This window comes from Nansenia antarctica (assembly GCF_963989245.1).
Source record: "Nansenia antarctica genome assembly, chromosome: 2".
Lineage (NCBI taxonomy): Eukaryota > Metazoa > Chordata > Actinopteri > Argentiniformes > Microstomatidae > Nansenia > Nansenia antarctica.
In genome coordinates this window covers 33,096,704-33,121,733 of record NC_137675.1, presented here as the reverse complement: position 1 = coordinate 33,121,733, position 25,030 = coordinate 33,096,704, and the positions used below count along the sequence as shown (strand labels likewise).

Below are 25,030 nucleotides of genomic sequence, written 5' to 3'. Positions count from 1 at the left end.
GAGAGCAGGATGGTGTCGGCACACCAGAGAGACAGCAAGAACCAGGTGAGAAAGTGGACATGTAGTCAAGACCACATAAGTAGCCTTGAGAACCGATGGTTCTCGAGCCTAACGGCCCTTAAGGGGCAGGAGCCTATCTCCTGTTTCTGTAGCGTGAGGCAGCTTGATGTACAAGTACAGTCCATGCCACCCCCCCCCAAGGCAGCAAACACCGGTGTAGATGCATACTGTATGCATAAGTGAGTGTGGTGGTGCTTATGGGGTGTCGCTACGGGACAGGTGTCGCTCTGACTGGGAGGGCAAAATCACAGTATACCCACTAGAAAAAACTAGACTACACCACTGTGTATCATTCATAACTGTACATAGGCTACACATATCATAATATCTTATCACTATTGCATGGAACTTGGGTAAACCCGCTGTGAAAAAAAAAAACTCAGCTCCAACAAATCTGAAGGGATTGGGAGACATACTGTACAGTTTATCATTTTCATAACTGTCTGTACATATACATATCTTATGTATCACTATTGCTATATATAGCCTATATATCAACACATTATGTTACAAATATCAGTCTTATCCACTGTATCTAATTCAGCACTGAAGCCTGAAGGTTGAGCACAGTGTGTGCCCCCTTGTTACCTCTGCTGATATAAAAGAGAATTGCAGCCTTGGAGAAAAAGATGGCAGCCGAATCCCAAGGCAAATACACAGGCACACACAGAAATACTGCAAAATCGCTTTATACTAACTCGATTTTGAAAATGTAAAGATTCTGGGTGGTAGAACGCACATATCTAGGAAAAGTCATGAAAGGAGGGTCCTGACATTTGATCAAGTGCAAAGGTAGACTTTTTTTTGTACTCACTGGTGCCCGATGACACCTCACGGCTTTCCTAGTGTTAAAATACTTGTATACTGAGCACTGGTATAAGCACATGAACCAGAGAACAGCAGTAAATGCAATAACCCACAGTCGTCGCTGATGTTGCATTTTCGATTAGGATACGGGATTAAAGGGAGAGGAGAGGGATTTCCTGACATCCGCAAAATTCTGACCAATCACAAAATTGCTTTGCAAGCGTGTTGCCGACGAGGTTAATTCCAACATCGGAACGAAATGTAGGTCTGAAAGCGGCCTAAATCTAGCTTAAATCTGCTTTTTCTTTTTCTATTCTCCGATCATAATTCCTCGCTGCCTTTCTTGTTGCGCAGCCTGAATCAATTAGTGGCGGAGAAAATGTATTTGTGGCGGCCCGCCACGAATCAATGCATATAGAGGAAACACTGTCTTAATAACCACATTCAATCACCAATCATTCTGATCGTATTTTCTCTCTTCCCCTCCTAGACCCAAACTCACAGTGGTGGTTGTGAAGAAGCGGATCAGTTCCAGGTTCTTTGCCCAAATTGGCGGCAAGATGGCCAACCCACCCCCTGGAACAGTCATCGCCACTGAGGTCACCCGCCCAGAATGGTATCGATTCAATACGCAATTCAATAAATATGTTGTTTTTTCAGAGATGTGCTATGTCTGCTTTATCCAGTCTTAAAACGGTGGCTACAGTTGCAATTTCCCATTTTCAGGTACGACTTCTTCATTGTCAGCCAAGCTGTTAGACAGGGAAGCGTCTCCCCAACCCACTACAATGTGGTGTATGACAGCAGTGGACTGAAGCCTGCCTGACCACATGCAGCGACTGACCTACAAACTCTGCCACATGTACTTCAACTGGCAGGTATGCTGGGTTGTCTTTCCAGTAGTAGTTTTAAAGGGAAGTTTACCTGAACTATCATTATTTCGTGTGCAGCTGCATCATAGCTATCAAAACGTGAGGTCTGTTGTGACGGGGAGAGAGGGGGGGATCTTGGGAGTTTGGAACATCAGGGCATTCAAAGCGAGATATATTTACTCAGAGATTGTTTTATAACATGATTCTTTGCGTGTCGATATGTCTACTTTAGAATAATGAAAACAACAAATGCACATTTCAGGCATGCAAGTTGTTTTTTGATGCATAAATTGTCGTTGATTTTGTCTCCCCCAATTATTTCAGGGGATCATCCGAGTGCCTGCACCCTGACAGTATGCCCACAAGCTTGCTTTCCTGGTGGGACAGAGCATCCACAGAGAGCCCAACATGAACCTGGATGACTTCCTCTACTACCTGTGAGAGGGCAGCAGCTACCTGAAGAGCACTTTGGAGTGAACTTGTTTTCCTTTCGTTTGTTACGCTAATGCATTTACAATTACATTTTTGGCATTTAGCAGACGCCTTATTCCAAAGCGACTTACAATCACAAACTAATGCAATTTGAATTGCTATTTTATTTTATACTGTTCTTTGGAAAATTATTTATTACAGATGGTCAAACTTCGGTGCAAAGTTTTATTTTGTGTTTTTTCTTTTTTTGTTCTTTTACTAAGATCAAGTTGCATGATACTGTTTGAAAATGTTGTTACTGCAGCTGTCATTTTGGCTGTCTCCCTGTTTTCACTATCATGGTGAAGGTTAGGGTTTGCTTTTCTTTTATGCAGTACAAGCCACATTGTCAGACAGAAATGTTGCAGCGAAGTTGCACTTATGACCCTTTTGTTTTAGAGAATTAAAAAGAAAAAAATAAACTCTATTTTTGCACAGTGTTTGAGTGTGCGGATGCTGTTATTTTGCACTCTAGCAATTTAAAACGTTTTAAATAAAGTGCAGTTAGTTCTGAGTTGAAGGATTGTGTTTTGAAACATTAAATAAATAAATAAATATTAACTGAATTACCAGTGTCATTGCATTCTTAAATACAGTACGTATCAAGCAAATATAGAGAATTGGTCAATGGAAATCGTCATCCCATGTTCATAGATTTCATCGCTAACCGCCATTTTTAAATACCACAACAGCTCTCGGAAAACTTCACTTACTGTTTCTGTTTTAACTTATTAATAAAGATTTGAAAAAATATGATAACCATCGTATTATCTTAGTTTAATGTCATTTCAATGCATCATAGAACTTTTATTTACAACAAGCATAACAAAAAAATAGCTATTATGGCGATGTGCTGTGCCTATGCTGTTCCTCAGTCCAGCGCGCTTCATCCCCCTTCTAAAACTGCCATCTCCCCTTTCCATCCCGTATATCATTTTATCAATGAACATTGTATTACTGTTATTTCAACATTTAAGCCTCTTTCACACACAGTTCCCTGTAACTTCAATGGAATCCCAAGCTGTGCCGTCCAGCCATTTTCGCCATTCACTCATGAGTCAAATGCCGGTAGATTCGCGTCTTGCTCCCTTTAACACATGTGGCGTTTCCCTGGTTGCGAGATCTAAACTACTAGAACTGAAAGCGGCAGGTAACAGGCACGTAACATCCATATGCTGTATATATAAATACATATATTTGACTACCAGCAAGACACCGGAGCACTCGTATCGTATCTATAACAAACGCGGAGATTGTATGAGCCCCGCGTCAGTCAGCCTTTCCGTTATATATCTAACGTTACATGTTTTAAGGCTGATCTGTGCATGATAGTGCTGCATTATGTTGATCTATTTATATCGATCTATTCTTGCCAATTCCTTATTACCAGTGGAAAGGGGGAAGGCTAAAACACTTTCTGACTTTGAATGGAATAGATAGGACTTTCCGTTCAATGGAGGAAGCATGATACTCGCGCAAAAAGAGCATCAATCACTCAAACTGTATTGAAGCAATGACTGAACCTATGGTTCATGACTTTAACATTTTTACATAGGCCTACAGTATATTTACTGCATTTTAAATGCCTGTTACTGTAGGATGAGAATTGTACAGAAAGTTATACAGGATGTTTTTTTATACATTCTTTTTGGGCAGTCGCTGTTCAAATCTCATGTATAAGTAGTTCAGAAAAAGCAGTTTCTCTTAAAGGTGGATGGAAAGATGGAATGGTGAACAAAATGATGTAGGAGATGATGGTGGGGAAAAAAGTTTCATTTCACATACTGTACAAACTCTGGACCAGAGACATAGTTGGACATCTGCACAATCCTTGAGGATAGTATATTGATAAATACATTGGCTTTCAATTCATCATACATTCACTACTCTATGTGCTAGTTGGGTGTTGATACAAATACAGTACTTTTGCCCAGTGCCACTAAAAACACAGCCTGGCATACAGAAATAGCTCAGTTTCATAAATGAAATAGTGATAAGTAGCTCTTTTGGCTTCAGTTGGCTGTGGCTCAGCCGGTAGAGCCAGTGTCTAATGATCACAAGATCGGCAGCTCAGGCGGTTCGAACCCCGGCTGTCCACGTGTTGAGGTGTCCTTGAGCGAGGCACTGAACCCCTAATTGCTCCAGGGTTACCTTATATGGCTCTAGAGCATAAATACATTTCGTTGTACAAAGGCTGAACCTTCTTCTGTTAACCTAGATTCTGGAAGAAGTTGAAAACAACATTCTTATTAGAATGCAAGTTTGGAATCATGTTCTCAACAGAACAATATTAATACTATGACACTTTCTACTGAATACTAATTCACTCGCACATGCTTTGTTGGACATGAATAATGTTGACTTGCACTTGACTCCTAAACCCAGATTTTATTGAATATTCATCTTCAGTTGCATTTCCTTCATGTTCATTGTCACTTACCCAGACCTGCACTACAATGGGATTATAAGGCAGAGTGAACTGTAGGGTACGTTGCAAGTATAACATGAAAAACATGTTTTAATTTTCATAGACAGTGTTCCATACTCTCCTGTGGCAAGTAATAACAAATCAAAACTTGTTTTCTCCATCTGGGCAGTTGGCATTCAGTTTCTCTTTTACCTCAGAGAAAACGTGGTACACCTTTACATTTACCTCCATTAATAGTAGAACAAGTTAAAAAGACCAAGCTACTTGGCATTGTGCTGGATGCTAAACTTACATGGACTGAATATTGATATTATTGCAACTAAAATGGGTAAGAGCATTGCCGTAACAAGGAAATGTTCTAAGTATGTAACATCAGACACTGAACCAAGTGATTCAAGCTTTAGTTCTGTCACACCTTGAGTACTGTCCAGGCATTTGGTCATCTGCTGCTAAGAAAGATCTAAGAAAACTCAAAATCGCTCAAAACAAAGCTGCTAGATTAGCTCTCCACTGTACAATGCGTACACATGTTTTGGAAATGCATAGAAATCTCGCTTGGCTTCCTGTAGAAGATAGATTACAATCAAGTCTTCTGATCTTATTCAGGAATGTCATTAATGACAAGAAACCACAGTACTTTTCTGACCAAGTAGTGTATATCAGAAATGAAAACAATTATCTGACCAGACAGGCCATTTCAGGACATCTCTTACCACCTAGACCTAGGACAAATCTTCTCAAATCTACTGTAATTTACAGAGCCATTACAGGAGGGAACTCTTTACCCAAGCATGTTAGTAAAACTAATTCCAAATGCACTTTCAAGAAAACAATAAAAGAGCACTTAATACAATTAACTCTGAAAGAACAATAGATGATTTATCTCGTTTGCTGATCTGTTGTATTTTTATTTATTTATTTATTTTTCATTTATTTTGTTATTATGATGTATGTATGTATGTATACAATGTTTGTATGCATATAGTCGCCTGACTTGAACCCCATAGAGAATCTCTGGTGGGATTTGAAGAAGGCTGATGCAAAATGCAATCCCAAGAATATTACTAAACTGGAGGCCATTGCCCATGAGGAATGGGCTAAGATTCCTCAGGAATGCTGTCAGAAGCTGGTGTCTGGCTATGCATCATGTTTGCAGCAGGTCATAACAGCAAAAGGGTGCTCTACTAAGTACTGAAGATGTTTGTCATGAAGGGGTTGAATCATTTTGAGACTGCAGCAGTCATTAAAAGTAGCATTTTGAACTAAAGAGGGGCTAACTAAAGAGGGGCTAACTAAAGAGGGGTTAACTAAAGAGGGGTTAACTAAAGATAATTATTTCTGTTTGATGACAGCAAGACTTATTCGGTGATATTGTTACCATTTTATACAAAAGTTGTCAAGAAATGTGTTTATTGAAAAAATCTATAAAATACTGATTACAAAAAAAGAGGGGCTAACTAAAGAGGGGCTAACTAAAGAGGGGTTAACTAAAGAGGGGCCAACTAAAGAGGGGCTAACTAAAGCGGGGCTAACTAAAGAGGGCCTAACTAAAAAGGGGCTAACTAAAGAGGGGTTAACTAAAGAGGGGCTAACTAAAGATGAGTTAACTAAAGAGGGGTTAACTAAAGAGGGGCTAACTAAAAAGGGGCTAACTAAAGAGGGGTTAACTAAAGAGGGGCTAACTAAAGAGGGGTTAACTAAAGAGGGCCTAACTAAAGAGGGGATAACTAAAGAGGGGTTAACTAAAGAGGGGCTAACTAAAGAGGGGATAACTAAAGAGGGGTTAACTAAAGAGGGGCTAACTAAAGAGGGGCATCAGTGTGGCTGCATGTTATCTACATAGACTACCAACCTATATTAAACAGCGTTCAAAACCATTGGCTGCATTTCCAGTAAGTAAAGCCTGGTCCTCCAGTGTCTCCCGCCAGACTGCGACTGCATTAATACTTTAATACCCAGAGCTGGCAGAGGGTCAGGGAGTGTGGAATTGGCAGCAGCAGAAAGACTTGTGTGATGCTGATCTGGGTGATAAGCAGCCAAAAGGCTAGTCAATACATTGTGCTGAATTTAAAGCTGCCCGCTCGCAGCCGTAGTCTCTCTGTATGTGTGTGCATGCGTGCGTGCGTGCTTGTATGTGCATGCGGTTATTTGCAGCTCTATGCACACGTGCTTACTTACTTACTTTTGGTTGGAGGCTAAACTGCATTTTGTTGTATAGTACTCTGCAATGACAATAAAGTTGAATCTAATCTAATAACAATATTCTGATGATTCGTTGGAGCAAATAACACACAGTAAATGAGATAGAATTGAGATGTTTATCATACAGAAGATAATGGATATGTTACATTAGAGAGAGTATCAGTAGTTTACTTTACAGTACCATTGCGATGTGTATCAGGACAACTTCAAACTGTCCGTTGGTGTAGCCAATAGGATTCCAACAACATACAGTACACTCTGTCTATTGCCCATGCACAGGCCATGAAAAACAATCTCTATGATGTGAGAATAACTATAATAAGGAGTGTGTGTGTGTGTGTGTGTGTGTGTGTGTGTGTGTGTGTGTGTGTGTGTGTGTGTGTGTGTGTGTGTGGTACCATTAAATTGAATCGATGCTGAGCAGATTATGTTCCACAGCAGGCAATAGAGTAATCTAATTTTCCTAACCCGCTTACTGATATCATGGTATCCTTATTATTCAGAATCCCCTCTTGTACTACTTTTGCAATCAAATGTGGGAGCTAAATGGGTACATAGCTATTGCTATAAAGGCTTTGATCTTGCTTTGTTTGTATGATTTTTGTTCAAATGGGTCAGTGAGGTTGGAGGACACAGTGCTGACCATGATAGATTGGACACAGACTACTCTTGTATGTATTGAGTCAGAAACACCCCAAATGTTGATAGTGATGACGATAATGATTTTTAAAACAAGATAACCAATTTGGTATTCAGTGTTAAACTACAGTACATTACATGTTTCTGTGAGAGGAAAGCGCCCACTCAATTGTGTTGGGCCTGGATGTCTCGCAGTGGTTGATTAGTGTAAGTGTGGGATCCACACTTGCTGGGGGCTGCTGGGCCAGCTTGAAGCCTGAAGCGCATTCATCAACGTCCCTGGCAGGGGGCACCTTTCTCAGCCTCACACTGCTCAGCTTTCAGCTCTTTTTTTTTGCTTTGGCCTTTGTTGTTTTATAAGGGAAACGGTGGCGTTTGAAGGACTATTCTTTGCAACTAATAAAAGATGCCTTCATAGTATGTGTCCTTATCATTGGAGTGAAAGGTGGTGTGATAGATAAAACTATTTTCAGAAGCCACACCACTGTTTTATCACTTACTGACTACTTACTGCTAACAATATTTGCCATGTATCATGCTCAACTTATCGACTGACATTTGCTCTAGCAAATGAAGGATTTGCTAGAGCAACATCTATTGAGTTGGCTGAACACTATGCCCCTAACAATATATTTGCCTTGTATCATGCTCGTTGACTGACTTCTGTGTGAAACCTGCAGGATGCATTCTATGACACAGATCCTTATGGAACTTGAAGAATGGGAAACATTCATCTGAGATTGTGCACTTTGTTTCCAAGGGAAATAAGTTACTGGAACAGTAGTTATTGAAGGACAAGCCAAGCAATCCTCAAACAGAATGGCCAGTTGTTGTTTTGGGGAGCAACCATTCAGTTTTTATGACCTCATCTTTCTAAAGGGGGTTTCCAGGTGTTCAATTAGGACATTACATGGAGTACTTACTTCTCATTTGCATTTAACTGCCCTGTCATAAACATTTACACACACAGTTGTCATTATATAGACAGACCCTGTCCGTGGTGATTTGTGTTAGGTCTCTTCTTTTCTCTTTTCTGTTGTGTAATCTTCAACTAATTTACAATGTGCAATGTGTGATTACCAAATAGGAACAATTTAGAATGCCCCCCCCCCCCTCACTCACTCTCTCCTTTTCAGGCAGGTAAACAGTGACTGGAGTGATTCCTCTCAGACTGGTCCCTCAGGTCTGAATCTGTAATCAGTCTTAGATCTCAGACATGAAAGACTTACGTACATCTTCCTCAAAATGCCCTCTAAGGTGCCACGTTCTTTTCTAAAGGATGAAGGGAAGATGGGAGGAAGAGGTTTGAAGGAAGAGATATTGTAACTTGCAATCGAACCCTCTTAATAGAATGTTGAGAGGACAATTTAACTATTTTTTTTACTATACGTCACAGAATCCTTAATACTTCACATCCGAATCATGAATCTTTCATCAAAGTCAGGAGGAACACAGAAACAAGAAAGCGAATGATCCGTTCCAACTTCTGGTCTTAATTATGAGTGCTGGTTTAAGTTTGAGCCCAAGATGATCATTCTATTATTTTAAGTGCATGTAAGGAGGAGAGTTCCTATCAAACAAATAGCATAGCAAATACAGGCCTTATAACTATGAAAGCAACTACTGTATGAGCAACCAACAAAATGTCACACACTCTACCTATAGGTATCTGGCAGTCCCTCTCCCTTCCTCTCTCTCTTACTAACTCCAGGAGTGGAGTCAGGTGTGTAGGAGTCAGGTGACCGGCTGGTCCTCATTACCACCTTATAGCCTTCCATAAATACCCGGTCCAGCCTTCACCACTCTGCCAGATCGTAACTTCAGTCTACCTGTTAAGTCCCACTTCCAGCCATTGATATTATTCTACTCTGTCAGTTAGCCTACATTCCTACCCTGTTCTCCCTTTGCCCACAGTTTTCCTGCCACCTACACCAGCCTGCCTGTCTGCCCCACCTGCCTGCCTGTCTGCCCCACCAGCCTGTCTGCCTGTTGGCCCTGTCTACATCCCTGCCTCGCCTGCTATTGCCTCACCTTACCGTCTGTCCTCCTGCCCGCCTGCCCTCTCTACTTGCCTGCACTGCCCTACCTGCCCTCTCTACCTGCCTGCACTGCCCTACCTGCCCTCTCTACCTACCTGCCTGCACTGCCCTACCTGCCCTCTCTACCTGCACTGCACTGCCCTGCCTGGCCTCTCTGTCTGCACTGCCCTGCCTGCCCTCTCTGTCTGCACTGCACTGCCCTGCCTGCCCTCTCTCCCTGCCTGCCCTCTCTACCTGCACTGCACTGCCCTGCCTGGCCTCTCTGTCTGCACTGCCCTGCCTGCCCTCTCTACCTGCACTGCCCTGCCTGCCCTCTCTGTCTGCACTGCCCTGCCTGCCCTCTCTACCTGCACTGCCCTGCCTGCCCTCTCTACCTGCACTGCCCTGCCTGCCCTCTCTGTCTGCACTGCACTGCCCTGCCTGCCCTCTCTCCCTGCCTGCCCTCTCTATCTGCCTGCAATGCCCTGCCTGCCCTCTCCCTGCCTGCCCTCTCTACCTGCACTGCCCTGCCTGCCCTCTACCTGCACTGCCCTCTCTGCCCTCTCTGCCTGCACTGCCCTGCCTGCCCTCTCTGCCTGCACTGCCCTGCCTGCCCTCTCTGCCTGCACTGCCCTGCCCTGCCTGCCCTCTCTACCTGCCTGCCCTGCTTGCTGACCCTCCTGATCTGCCTGCTTCACTATAAAAGCTCTGCCCCTATTCCCCGGAATCAATAAATACACCCAGCTTTGGGTTTTACTCTCCATCTGCCTCTTGTGTTCTGCACTAGTCTGGTTGTCACAAATAAAGAGAGTTGACTCAGTAGTAAGAGGGCATTGGCTGGCAACCATAGGTAACATATATGTAGTTTTACTGTCTAAACTTCCTTCCATTATCCTTATCAGCCAACATAGTGAATTCAAATCATATCTTTCATACAAGCACAACATTGACTTCAGAACATCAATTTCTGGGGGAAAGTAACCACACATTTCACTTTCCCCTTTGAACATCCAGAGGAAATTAGATGCAGTATGTCCATCCAGAATCCATGTTCAGCTCTGTTATGTGCTTTTCCACAAAAACAGGCATTTCCCATTGATCTTGGCTACATCAAAACAAATGATGTTGATGAGACGGACCAGAGAGGGACTACGGAATGCAATCATAAGCAGCATCAAAACATGTCTTCTAGTTTAATGCTACTGTACATCTTAATACATATAACAAGATAAAAAAAAATACATTCCACATAATTTGATTATTACTTTCATTTCTTAATTAGGGTAGCACAAGAAAACATTCAATTAAATATTGAGTGACAATTACTGTAATGAATACAGTATGTAATTCATGTTTAATGTGCTTTTGCATCTATTTTTGTGAATATCAACAGTGTTACAGTTTATCCTACTGACTTGAAGTCGGGTAGGCCTAGCTGGGGCAACATGGGTTTGTGGGAGCCACGCCTGTACTTTGCTACCACCTAGTGGACATATTTTAGATTGGAGCAAATCGCATGTGACTAGATTGTGAAAAAGGGAGGTAGAGCAGGGGTCTTCAACCTTTTTCAACCCAAGGACCCCTTGGACGACAGACAAACAGAACAGGGACCCCGTCCCCCACATGTAATATATATTTTTAAATGTCTCACATTTTAAAGCCTATAATAACTTTTATATTTACTTCATTCACCTTTTCTTTCAACGTATTAACCTATTTATATACTGGGTTATTAGCCTATATGTGTTTATGATTGATAAAACGTTCATGCATAATTATGATTGGTTATTATTATTGTTGTCGTTGTTGTTGTTGTTGTTGATGAGGCTTATATTTTCTGTTATTATTATTTTTCAACAATGAAACTTTTAGCTTCAGGAAGCCAGGTATGCCTACCTCAGTGAGATGACTGGCCCTGGTTGGTGGTACACAGCTTGTCTATTCTGGGGGAGATGGAGGTTGTCAGGCAGAGCATCATGTCATCCTCAGACTGCTGTCTGGAACGGTATTTGCTCTTCAGGTAGGTGAGGGAGGAGAATCCACTTTCACAAAGATAAGTTGTTGCAAAAGGCAAGAGGCTCATCGAGAACTGGGTGAGAGGCTGTGACTCTTACACATTATTGTGTGTACTGCTGTCTGTGGTTAGGTCGATCTGGTTTAGGCGTCGGATGCATTGTCTTTGCATGGAAACCGTATCCATGTCTTGTGCTTTCTCCAAGACTCAGTCTCAGAAAAGTACTTCTCAAATTGACTTTCGAGTGCCTCCAAGTGATCAACAATTGCGCATTTCACGTCAGGTGAGGGCACCGCGGAATCCGCAGATTTTTTTTTTTTCAGCTGACGTTATGTGAGACTCTAGAATCATGGGCATCATTTATTTTGTAAATTGTTTTTGTCAAAAGTAGCTTATTATTGCCTATTAATGCTTGTACTTTACTCAATATCATTTGTTATATTTGTTAATTCTCACTGATTATTTTGGTGAGTATCTGCAGTACCTCTGCGAACCCCCTAGGGGTCGCGGACCCCCGGTTGAAGACCACTGAGGTAGAGGTCTCCCCGAAATGTCCATGGTCGTAGTGATTACTGCGCTATTACTACCAAAATATAGTTCTCTCTCCTACCCAACTGTATAGCCTACTATACAATGAGTATATGTACAGTGTATAGTAAGACATTTGTTTTACTTCCTTTGAGTCGAAAATAATGCCTGTGTATTCAATAAATAACATATTTATAGAATTCAGTATTCTGTGAACCAATGAATGATACGAGAATTGTATTACGTGCGCAGTAATACTCAGGTTGAGAAGCCCTACAAATAACCTGATACAATTCGTATCGCAGACAGTTGAGATTTGAAAGAAGTCACTATGTAAGTACATCTAAGGCGTTCTATGAGAAAATAGAGCTAGCTACATGATGTTTATTACCTTACATGCTGCCAGATAATCACTGTAAAAGTAATTAAAGAATATAAGCTTTTAATTGAGCCACACAAGATGGTTTCAAGTCCAGTTGCCAGTTGTGATTTTAGCGAGCTAGTTTAGACAGGCCGCCTGTTCTAACGCAATGTTTACATTTTCAATAATATTAGCCAGTTAGTAATTAATACATCTAAAGCAATGAATTTTAACTGTAGACTACAGAAGCAACGATGACTCCATTAGCTAATTTATGAACTACAAAGTGGTTGTTAGTTAGCTAGCTAAGTCTTGTTTCTTGCCTCGTGCAGCACTTTGCGCCAGTATGTAGTCACGACTGTGGTCACGACATGTGCTCGTGACTGTCTTTAATTGTGTTCCAAATGTACACGTGGTAGTCATGTCAAACTTTGCTATGTTAAAATTGTAGAATGAGAAGTTTAATTTGTATGTTTCTTCCAGTTCCATTCCAGTTTTAACCCAAACCCTAAAATGACGGGTCGAGCCAGAGCAAGATCGAGGGGTCGTGCACGCGGTCAAGAGACTGGGCCACCAGGGGCGGTGTCGGTGAGTTCATTAATAATCCTTATACACATCAATTACCAACATATTGTAGGAATTAATTCTGCCCACAGGATTTCGCCGTTACGCATGGCTGTACCAACATGGCTGTATGAATTTAGGCTACTGTAGGGTCTTGATGGTCAAATCTTATGTAAATGTATAAATTAAAATGTGTGATGTGAGAACCCCTGATCTTGGAGAGAGCAACAGCAAGACACAATAATTTGGGCAAGGGTGATCACAAAATGTCAGAGGTTTTCCGGTATGAAGATTTTATAAATTGTGTAGTGTATCCTCGATATAAATATAATAGGATGAGAATGGATCAGGCTAAATAATCCTATGATGGCATCTCTGCCAGAAGACAACAAATGTAATGCTGAATTTATAAGGTCACTATTGTATTCTGTCACTGTAATAGTTTTTAGGCATATCATTAATTCAGTTCTGACTGTATTTGAATGCTCTTGCACTGCTAATTGAGTGGTTAAGATTACTTCACTTACCTTTATGAGTTTTCACAGTAATTTGTGGAGTGGTGTTGATATGAAACATGAGTTATTATAGGAACTGGTAAGGGCTTTCAATAAAGTATTTTTGATTACATTTGAATGTTTTTTTTAAAGGCTCCCCCTCAGGAGGAAGCACGGCCAGTTCACTCCACTTCTGATGGTCAACTTGTGGGTCGTGGAAGACAGAAAATTGCCCCGGGACTTTGGTCCTAAGAAGGTGCAGTGTTCTATGGTCATTTAAAGTAGCTAATGCATATTAGGGGTGCAACGGTTCTCTGTTTATATTGAACTGTATGGTTTGCCATCCACGGTTCAATATGCACCAGTGAATTTTCGGTGTATGATGCGTTCCATTGAGTCAGAGGTTGAGTTTGTCTGGAACGCAGTTGCTTCTGTAACTTGTTCAAATGTTTGTTCATGGCGAGTGGATTTGAGAGTTGAGGGAACGAAAACAGTGAACAGAAAAGTTACTGCAAGCATTGATTAATCATGTCTTTCTGCGTATATGGTCTACCTGTCAAGCCTAAAGTGCACTTTTACTTTGAATTCTTCCTCTCCTTTACCAGTAGTCAAGCCTAACATTTTACATTTGAAATGTGTTCAATCAATGTGTTTAATGTGAAATGAGAGTGAGTGAAACTGCATTATTTCTCTGCCCTTTGTTTCCACAGATCTTCTTAAGATTATTGTTTTTTTCGGGGTCAGAAGAAGAATTGCTACTGTTCCACAAGTATGTCAACTCCACAAATGAGAACATCAGATTGAGTATTGATTACAGTCAAACAGAAATTAATTTCCTTGATTTAAAAATCATCAAAACTGACAAAGGGTCACTTCATACCACTATTTACAGAAAGACCACAGACCGCAACACCATCCTTAGAGCGGATCGTTTTCCAGCTTGATCAAAAATATACCATTTGGGCAATTCCAAAGGCTGCGGCGCATCTGTGACAGGAAAGAGGATTTTGAGGAAAAGGCATGTGATATGCATCAAAGGTTCCAACAACGGGGCTACCAACCCAGCCTTCTTGATCAATCCCTCACCAAAACCAAAGCTCAGGAGAGAGCTAACCTCCTCAGACCATCACACCGAGCCCAAAAACCCAAACAGATCTATTTTGTCACTCGATACAGCAGGGAGGCGGCTCGCATCAACAACATCATAAAAAAGAACCGGAGCATCATAGAAAGTGACCCAGCTTTGCATGATGCACTCCCAGAGCCCCCGTCTGTCTCATACCGACGCGCACCCACCCTCAAGGACAAACTGGTGCGTAGTGACATGGTGCCCAAAACCAAACAGCATTGGCTATCAGCCCCTGAAGGCCATTACCAGTGTGGACACTGCAATTATTGTCAACACATGATCAGAACCAAGCACTTCACAGATACAAGTGGCTTCAGGTACCAGCTAAAGTCTTTTTCCAACTGCAACACCACATATGTTGTTTACAGGCTGGAATGTGGATGTGGTTGCTTCTATGTGGGACGCACTAAGCGTAGACTGAGGGACAGATTCGCAGAGCATGTTTATGCCATCAGAACATCCAATGACCAATATCCTATGGCTAAGCATTACCAACAGGCTGGCCATAGCAGCCCCAGTTCTTTAAAAGTGGTGGTTCTGGAAGTGGTCCACTGCTCTCGCAGAGGAGGGGACAGGCTCAAACTGCTCCTACAAAGGGAAACATTTTGGATTTTTAAACTCAATGCCATGGTTTCCCCTGGGTTAAATGAAGACATTGATTATTCTCCATTTCTGTAATTTGTGTATGGCCATACAGCTGTTTTTAATTTTGTTTTGACATTGTTTTCAATCATATCTGTATATTGTGGTGTTTGGTTTTATTGTACATAATTGGTGTTTCATGGTACATATTTACCTGTATAACCCATGTTGACCACTAGGGTAGTCACCTCCACCAATTGATTATGATGTCACTTCCACTCATTGTCTTCATAAGTGAAATGTTTGTACCAGTACTCCATGTGCCCTGAGTAAGGTCAGAAGACCGCAACGCGTCGGCATAGCCACTCCTAATAAAGGCTTTAATTTTTGCTACAATAAGAGTGCCTTGGTTCCCCTTTTTTCTTGGATATTACTGCACCTCTCTCCAAAGAGCACCTTATTGGGATTATTACTCTCCAAACAGAAACGCTTCTCTCCTCTGCTTTCTAGTTGTATAGGCTATTGAAGAAAATAATAAGTGCGATTGCAAAATAAACTAGATGAGACCACCTCGGCCGAACGCGTCATGGAATGTATTGGAGTGCAGTTCGTCCTCCTAGGGTAGGTCTAAGGAGATAGATGAATGTAAATATTATTTTAATCTTCTACAACTCACAAGTGTGGACCATGATCTGTGAGTTCAGAAGTACAGTTTAGCCTTGGACAATGTTTACCTACGCAGTTTAGAAGAGACACTTTGAACTGTGTGGGCACAGTAAAGGGACAACACCACTTGGTATGACACCCCTCATGGTTGAAACTCACTTGATTTGTATCCTAGAAGTGCTGCTGAGTACAGTGGTAGTAGTGCAGTAGTAGTCTATCATCAGGATAATTAGGATATTAGAAGAATTACAAACACTTAAAAACACATAATACATTGAGAGGATTAAATGTTTATTTTGGATAAAATGTGTGGTTCCTTTATCCATAGTATTTCTAAATAAGACAAGTTTAACGTGGGCGCTATAGAATTCCTTTTATACATACACCCGAGGCAGGTGGGCCATCTTCCACTATAATGTCGTTCACAGAACACAGATGGATTTGGGGCTGTTTGAGGTCAAGTTATATACACTACAATGTATGAATGAATGAATGAATGGACTTTATTAAACACTGCCCCCTCGTGTTCAATATGTGTTACAATGACGCACAGACCATTACAGTCAACACGGAATGGACAGCATAGGTGCAGGGAATTCTCTGAACCGGGGGAGGCTAGTGGAAGTTGACATCGGAGGACGAGCTCATTGTAATGCATGGAATGAAATAAGGGATGGAATCATGATACCAACCATTCCTTATTCCATTAGATATACATGTATTACAATGAGCCCGTCCTCCGACGTCGACCTCCATGTCTGCCTCCCCTGCTCTGAACCTATTTTTATTTAAAGTCAGTTATCTGAACAAAAAAATTACTTGAAAGACAAAATCTTATTCAAACATTTATTTGATCCAATTCTTTGGAATGTAGTAGTCATTGAGTCAGAGACAACAGAGACGGGCTGGGTGTTGGGGCTGACTGCAGAGTAGAGGGGATGGTCAGTCAGAGTAGTAACATTACTTCAGTCTTTAAGGCCTCACTGCTTTTACTTAGTTATTTTCTCCTCTTGTTTTAATATCTGAGACAGCGAATTACAGAAGCAGTATTGAAAATAAAACTTTTTTGGGGGGTAGAAAAAGAATGGCACATACATTTTGTGACGGTACAAAAACACAAGGTGATATCATATAACATAACAGGTAAATAAAACATGACGTTATTAGAGACGTGTATAGCTTTTTCCAATAATGAAAAACATCTCTAATTGTACATTTCAGCCTCCATATCATTTAATCTGAAACCATATAAAAAGAATAAACCATAACACTGTCTTTTCCTTCTCTCTTTCTCTCTTTTTCACAATTCGATATCATAAAACACATAGATCTTTTAAATATATCAGTGCAACATTGTTTTTACATCTAGTGCTGCAGCATCCTTTCTTCATGAGGTTCACACCAATCAGGGTTGGGGTCAATTCAATTAAAATTAGTCAATTCAGGAAGTAAACTGCAATTCCAATTCCAAATGTCCTCTATCCTTTTCAAAAGAACAGCAACATGAAAGAAAGAACAGCAACATGACCCGCTCACTAATCCCCCCCTACCCCCACTCCCACTTGAGAACCCAGGTCAGAACCCTCCAGGAGGAGGGTGAACAAGGTATGCGGTCAGCTCTAGGCCTGACTCAGGGAAGAGGACACCCCTGCCTTGCATAGTCCCGTGGGCTGCGCCATTTAAACAATCAGGCAATTCTCATGATTGGGCATGGGACACAAGCTCAGGCTTGATCACCCTGTAGCTGGCCGCCTTAGATGAGGGTGTCTAGTGTTGAAAAGGCCGAAACACCCCATGATTCAAAGGTACTCTACTGACGATGTGTCCCGAAATTTTACATCCTTCCCATGTCTGAGATACAGCTCCCATGCCACTCTCAACATCAAGGCAAACCTCATGTGCGTACCATCCATTGGCACAATGGACAGTATAACATCACGTCCCGTGTTTCATGATTCCAATGAGGAACATTTAAGAACTGGAATTTCAGTGAACTGCCTAAATTGAATGAAATTGAATGGACCCCAATGCTGACACCAATAACATTAGGCCTTTAACGTTATATGGATACTAAAAAAGCTAAAAGCAGAACAACAAAACATGTTTACCTACTCGGAAGGACAGTAAAAACAGAGGGCGAAACACAGAAGCTCTAAACGGCCATAAGGAATTAATAATTACACATCACATCCACTGATTACTGGGGGTCCGTGTTGTTTCTGCCGTTTACAGTCCAGCTGTCTGATAGTAATTCACATCATATTCATTGTGATGAGGTAGGACATTTGGACTTTCCTGCTGATCTAAAGCTTTACTGGCTTCTGTTAAACTGCATTTTGAGAGGTGTGGGATCTGTGTTGACAATGCTCTCTGTTTGGCAGGATCACAAGGCAATTCCTTGTTTCTGTTGGACTCCCAGGAGGTCTCCTTCACACTTAATTTTTTTTTCTCTTGGCAGGGGCCAACATAGGCCCTGTGGTTTCACTCTTGCCCCTCTTTCTCTTCCCAGGGCTGGGTTCAAAGAGGATCTGAACATTAGTCTTTGAGGGCAAGTTGAGCAAAAGAGGCCTTTGTGGGTTGTTAACTGGAGAAAAGTAGTCCTCAAACGCTCCATCATCTTCATTGGGACAGGAAGAAGCATTCACTGAGTCACTTGAGAGAGCAAAGGACCGTGCGGACAGAGATGCAGAAATACTACAAGCATCTTTATTTGTGGTTGATTTACTTTCTATGGGGGACTGCACTGTATGTTTTTTGTTGACTGATGGTAATCCTTTTGCTTTTTTACTTCTGCTTGATCGTCTTGAGTTTCCTGGAACAGCCATGTCAAAGGTAAACACACTCTTGCTACCATCAGGACTCTCTGAAGAAATGTGTTTCTTGACTCCAGCTCTTTTGATTTTGGTCAACCTAGGCTTTTTGTCTTGTTTTATGCCTTCGTCTTCAGCTGATAAAGCAGGGAAAGGAATTGGATCTAATGATTTTGGTCTCGACACATCACTGCAAGGTGACAACCACTGGTCGTTCTTGTGCAGGGATTTTCCAGGACAGTTGTCACTAGTGTCTTCTTGTTGCTTCTTTCCATCTTTCTTCTGAGCAAGACTGAGTACCAACATATGGGTCATCAGAATCCGTATCCAGCTGGGAGATGTGTGATGGTGTATTCCCAAGAGAAGGCTCGAGTTCAGGTGATAATCTGGACTCTACCATCTCTGAAGCTGTGGGAGAGAGGTTCTCCCTTCTCTCTCTCATCTCTTTCAGTCGCTGTGCCATGGTGTCAGACACTTTCAGCAGAGGGCTGTAGACTATTCCATTCTCGTGATCAATAATGAAAGTGGACACATCTGTAAAAAAAGGTGACGACGGCACTGGATGAAGCTCTTTCATGATCTTGTCCAGTTTTTTCTTCATGCGTGTGTCATTTTCGGGGGTCAGCACGGGGAGGTCTTTTGGCTGCATAGAACGATGTGCCCTTCTCTTGAGCGCAGGACTGGCTTCATCATTGAAGGCAGGATTCAGCTCTTCATCCACATGTTCACCGTCATCTTTACATCTGGCCACCCAGAGAACAGATACAAGCCTCACACCAGTCTTCTGGGCTTTATCCCATGTGGCTGGATGGCCGTGTTGAAAGACCACATGGGTGACTCGCTTATTTAATCTTTTTGTCACCTCAGCTCCCATATCGCACAGCTGCTGGATGATGGACTTGGAGTAATTCTCCGTTTTGCTTCTGGACCACACATCAACATAGGCCACAACATCTTTAAGGATGGCAGCAGAGTTGCTGTTTGTGGTCATCTTATTCACATTCACCTAGGATTCTATTTCAGCAAGATTATCTTGAGTTGCAAACGTTGTTCGAGCGATGTATGCTAACCATTGTTGTTTTTTTGTAACTTGACAATACCTGTGCTGTAAAAAAAAAAGTTGTGTATTAGGGCTGTCTTAAATACTTCGAAGCTTCAAAGCTTCGTTCGATGGGCACGGGATTCCAACGGGAAAATAAAATTTGAATATTCGGAAAAAAAAAAAATCTGTGTTGAAAGATTCTCTGTGTTGAAAACAACAAGGACGTGTGCAGCAGACATGTCGAAGAAGTCATCAGGCGTGTGGTTACACTTTAAAATATGCAAAGACAACACCCAAAAAGCCGAGTGGCAGATATGCCAGAAGAAATTGGCATATCACAACTCTACAACGAGTTTGTCAAATCACCTAAAAAACGTAAGTATCGCTGTACACGACGCCACACAACACATTAATAAGGCTATGCCTATGCTATGGCTAGTTGTGTTACCAAGTTGGCTAATTGAATTGTAATCATCTGCTTTTGTAGGTGCATTGTCTGAAAAAAAACGGATGCTTCAACGTCAGCCGACACCTCACGACAAACAACCATTGGTGACACGCTGACTAAGAAGCTTACGGAAAGCAGAAAGCAAGCCATAAGCAAGGCTTTAGTTTCGTTTATTGCGGAAGACATGAGACCTATAAATATCGTGCAAGGGAAAGGGTTTAAACGCCTAATCGAAACATTGGAGCCAGCGTATACTTTGCCGACACGAGGCTCTCTCCTATGCGCTTACAGATCAGCACAGATGCATACGGGATGAAGTGCGCAGCGACATTGAGAAGTGCTCTGCAATTAGTTTCACAACGGATATATGGACCAGTCTACAGATGGAAGCGTACATGACGGTGACAGCTCATATGATAAATAATGACTGGGGAATGAAGAACTGTGTGTTAGAGACCAAGTCAATGGAGGAGAGTCACACAGCTGAAAATATTGCACAGAGACTTGGAGAGGCGGTCGATGCATATGCTATACCTGCAGAGAAAAGAGTTGCAGTTGTGCACGACAATGCTGCTAATATGATTCTGTGCACTCAGAAGCTGCAGGAGGAGGAGGCGTGGGGGACTGTCAGGGGGGTGCGCTGTGCTGGACACACACTTCAGCTTTGCGTTAATGCAGCACTAAGACACGACCCTGTACACCGTACCGTGGCTGCTGCAAGGCGACTTGTGGCGCACTTTAAGAAAAGTGCGAAAGCAACTGCGGCGTTAAAAGAAAAACAGAACGTACAACAAGTTTCAAACCACAAACTCATCCAAGAAGTCGCAACACGCTGGAACTCGACGTGTTTAATGCTGGAGCGTCTTCTCGAACAACGGTGGCCCATTTCAGCTGTCCTGTCTGACCCAATCGTCACCAAAAGAGCTGACCGATCACTGGACCTGACAACAGCCCAGTGGGTCATCGCAGAGGAAACTGTTGCCATGCTTAAGCCCTTCATCACTCTGACTGAACTCTTGTCAAAAGAAGAAAATGTGTCCTTGTCTGCAGTAGCGCCAATGCTGACAAATTTGAAAAAAAGACATCTAGAGCAAGATGACGACAGTGACAGTCCCACCACAAAAGCTCTGAAAAGTAAATTGGTGGAGGAAATTGATAGAAGGTGGCGACTTTCAGACGCGACTGAAGCTACTGGCCTCAGCGCAGCCACTGACCCCCGCTTCAAGCAATTAAGCTGGCTATCCGACGAGGAAAAGGAACATGTGTACACGGAGGTGATTACGTTGGCTGAGCGCCTGGCACCGCCACCAACTTGTGTTGTTCGTGTCGTTCAATGAGAAACAGGATCTTTTTGTAACTTTTATTAACGTGCTCCGTTTACATCAACTGCATCTACCTAGTACCTATTAGTTCTTCTGCCCTCGCTACCACCACATCATCTCCGGTCATGTCCTATAACAAGGACCTCTACTGACACCTAGTGGTAGGAGTATCCAATCATCACACAACTGACGATGACGGGGATGAAGGAGGCAGTGAGTCGGCTTCAGCGGAAAAGAGGCGTAAAACGGACAGAGAGAGAGAATGCGACCTCCTTCTGTCTATGGATGTCCAAGATCTCCAGCCTCAACGACTACAGGCCAATCGCTCTGACATCTGTGGCCATGAAGGCGTATGAGCGCATCGTCCTCTCCTACAGTCCTGCAGTGAGGAGCTGGCTGAGGCCTGGTGTCCTATCTTCCAGAAGTCTTTGGACTCTCACACTGTTCCGTCCATCTGGAAAGACGCTATCATTATTCCTGTTCCTAAGAAGGCTAGCTGCAAGGAAAATAATGACCTGCGACCAGTCGCTTTGACTTCTGTTGTAATGAAATGTTTTGAAAAATTCATTATATGTAAAGTGAAAAATGCAGTCAGTTGCTCTCTGGACCCTTTTCAGTTTGCTTATAGATGTAATACAGGTACAGATGATGCAACCTCAGCCATGGTGCACTTCATATCTCAGCACTTAGAGGACCCTACCTCCTATGTCCGACTCCTATTTGTTGATTTCAGTTCTGCTTTTAACACGATACAGACGCACCTTTTAATTGAGAAGTTAAATGGGCTTAATGTCCCCCCCCTCATTATAAAATGGTATCACTCCTTTTTAACTAACCGCACACAGCGGGTCAGTGTTAATGGCACTCTTTCGGAACCCAGAACCATAAGCACTGGTGCTCCACAGGGTATAGTCAGTTCCCCTGTGCTCTTTACTTTATACACAAACGAGTGCAGAAGCACCTACCCTAGCAATCGCATCATAAAATTCTCGGATGACACTGCCATCCTTGCTTTAATTAAAAAGGACAGTGACCTAATTGACTATTATTCTGAAATCCAGAGGTTTGTTAAATGGTGTGATGTTAACTGTCTGGTTTTAAATGTTAAGAAGACTGAGGAGATGGTGTTCGACCCCAGACAACTCACTCACCTGGAGCACTCATGTAGACAGCCTTTGTAGCAGATTACAACAACGACTACACTTCCTACGCCGTCTTAGAGTTCATGGTGTTGACCAAAAATGTATGCTACTCTTTTACCAGTCTGTCTTAGAGAGTCTCATCAGATACGGCATTACATCTTGATTTGGTAACCTATCTGTACAACTAAGGTCCAAACTGGTCCGACTGATACAGACTGCATGGAAGATCATAGGGGTGAAAGACCACTCATCCCTGCAGTCTATTTTTGAACAGGCTACTCTCAGACAGGCTGATAGAATTCTCATGAATCCCTCCCATGTCCTACATGCAGAGTATGAACTGCTGCCCTCTGGGAGGAGGTTCAGAGTCCCCCACGCTAGACTAAATAGATTTAAAAATTATTTTATTCCTGTTTCTGTTAAACTTTTAAACTGCACCAGATGAATGTGAACATATCTTGCTTATCGTTTTATTTCCACTCTTGTTTTAATCAAGGCTGCCTTCTGTTTGTGTGTTAACATTCTGTATTGTCTGTTGCTCTTTGTTGGCTGCTGTGGGGTGCAAGCCCAATACAAATTTCCCAGTGATGGGACAATAAAGTGACTTTTGACTTTGACTACCTAAAAACCCACACCACCCCCCTGATGGACACTTATCGTGCCAACAGATCTGTTGAGGATGCTGTCAATCTAGCCCTCCATCACACACTACTTCATCTGGAATCACCCAACACCTACGCCCGCATCCTATTCATTGACTCAGAAAGTCCAATACTAATATAATACCAATGAGTTGCTCCACCACATCCCTCAGCAGACGCCGTCAGTCACGTCTGAATTTACCAACAAATGCGCGTAGGGCGGAACATTATTATATACCACACAAAGTTGGCCAAAAGTTGAGGGTTAAAACTAAAAGTTGAGGGTTAAAAGTTGCGGGTTTGTCTTCGTAAGGTTTGCAGGCCAACATGTCGAACAACATGCCTGAGCAGGTGGGACCAGGGTGTCCAGGCCGACCGCCATGCTGCCCAGGGTGCTGCCTTCCCCGGGGGAGACACTAGCTCTCCCCCCCCCAGTTGCAGAATTAAGTATGTGTTGGTGATATTGTGCAATAATTGTCCACAGTGCTGGATATCTGTGGATATCTAGGCTGTATGGTGGGGGTCTGTAGTGTGTAAAGCCCAGTATGGTGGGGGTCTGTAGTGTGTAAAGCCCAGTATGGTGGGGGTCTGTAAAGCCCAGTATGGTGGGGGTCTGTAGTGTGTACAGCCCAGTATGGTGGGGGTCTGTAGTCTGTAAAGCCCAGTATGGTGGGGGTCTGTAGTGTGTAAAGCCCAGTATGGTGGGGGTCTGTAGTGTGTACAGCCCAGTATGGTGGGGGTCTGTAGTGTGTACAGCCCAGTATGGTGGGGGTCTGTAGTGTGTAAAGCCCAGTATGGTGGGGGTCTGTAGTGTGTAAAGCCCAGTATGGTGGGGGTCTGTAGTCTGTAAAGCCCAGTATGGTGGGGGTCTGTAGTGTGTAAAGCCCAGTATGGTGGGGGTCTGTAGTGTGTAAAGCCCAGTATGGTGGGGGTCTGTAGTGTGTAAAGCCCAGTATGGTGGGGGTCTGTAGTGTGTAAACCCGTGTCGGAAGTTCCAAGCCAACATCTTCAAGTGTAAATGCCAGAATTGCTTCAAACCGAGAGAGTCACACTCATTGAACGACGAGGATTTAAATCAGGTAAATAATAGCAGCTGTATGTTTCGTCTTGATTGTAAAATGGTTACTGAGCCGTCGGGTTCTGTCGCCTAGTAAGTGGTACTATTTCAGACTAGCTCTCCCCCCCCAGTTGCAGAATTAAGTATGTGTTCGTGATATTGTGCAATAATTGTCCACAGTGCTGGATATCTGTGGATATCTAGGCTGTATGGTGGGGGTCTGTAGTCTGTAAAGCCCAGTATGGTGGGGGTCTGTAGTGTGTAAAGCCCAGTATGTACGAAACTGAAACAAGAGACATCAGGCCAAGTCATGAATGAACAAGCTCTGTAAAACAAACTCTAATGACGGGTCTCTATAGGACACTAGAGTAAATAACAAACAAATGCCCTAAACTAAAGAGTAAGAATAAAAAACATTATTTCTTGGCTGTTAACAATGTAGCCAATTAACTCATCACTTGGGAGTTGTGTTGTGTGTGTGCATGTGTGTGTGTGTGTGTGGGGGGGGGCGGTCAGGGGGCAGCTGTGAAAGAGAAATTAGCAGCCAGCTTCACTTTGCTACGGAGAGCCCTTTTGCCGGGCCTGTACATGGACACCATCTTGAGCGTTGTTAGGGGCTGTGGGGCCTTGGTTACTCCTGTAACCACAGCATTGGTAGGCTGTCTGGCCAGTCGGTTGTGGTGCAACAACCACGTCAGCAGCTTCCTCCGGTCTATCGCTCTCTGTTAGTTAT

At 42.7% G+C, this 25,030-nt stretch overlaps 1 pseudogene across 1 annotated transcript in view; it reads left to right on the top strand.

Moving 5' to 3' along the window:
* The window catches only part of LOC308150134 (piwi-like protein 1), a 181,014-nt pseudogene that overhangs the window by 28,844 nt on the left and 127,140 nt on the right, over positions 1-25,030 (top strand). The window contains exons 14-15 of the transcript in view: positions 1,358-1,483; positions 1,594-1,745. The product of the transcript in view is annotated as a piwi-like protein 1 (transcript). The remainder of the gene's footprint in view (positions 1-1,357; positions 1,484-1,593; positions 1,746-25,030) is intronic.